At 35.8% G+C, this 335-nt stretch overlaps 1 protein-coding gene across 1 annotated transcript in view; it reads right to left on the bottom strand.

Annotated features, from left to right (window-relative positions):
- The window catches only part of LOC119592651, a 4,655-nt gene that overhangs the window by 1,346 nt on the left and 2,974 nt on the right, over window positions 1–335 (bottom strand). The window lies entirely within an intron of this gene.

The raw sequence follows: 335 nt of genomic DNA, 5'->3' as shown, positions 1-335 counted from the left end.
TCTCAGCCGAAGATTGGCTCATTTTTAACGAAATTCAAAAATCCACCATCTACATGATCTTCGTGCTGAAACGACAGATTTCAAATGAAATCAGATTTGAATACAGTGAACGGTATCAACCGGCAGAGCAAGACCAAACCAAGATATTATGCATTGCGCTTTTATTTTTTGACATGCGTACACCGCACTCTTTACACAGACGGACCACTGTATAAGCTTTAGCATATGACCAGGGAGTATATTTCGTGTGTAAATGTACGCAAAACTTGCATTTTGAAAAAAAAATCCACATAAAGATTTCAATATAAATCATTGTGATTTTCACTGTGATTAAT

This window comes from Penaeus monodon, chromosome 30 (genome assembly GCF_015228065.2).
Source record: "Penaeus monodon isolate SGIC_2016 chromosome 30, NSTDA_Pmon_1, whole genome shotgun sequence".
NCBI classification, from domain to species: domain Eukaryota; kingdom Metazoa; phylum Arthropoda; class Malacostraca; order Decapoda; family Penaeidae; genus Penaeus; species Penaeus monodon.
This window is presented reverse-complemented; position numbering and strand designations above follow the sequence as displayed.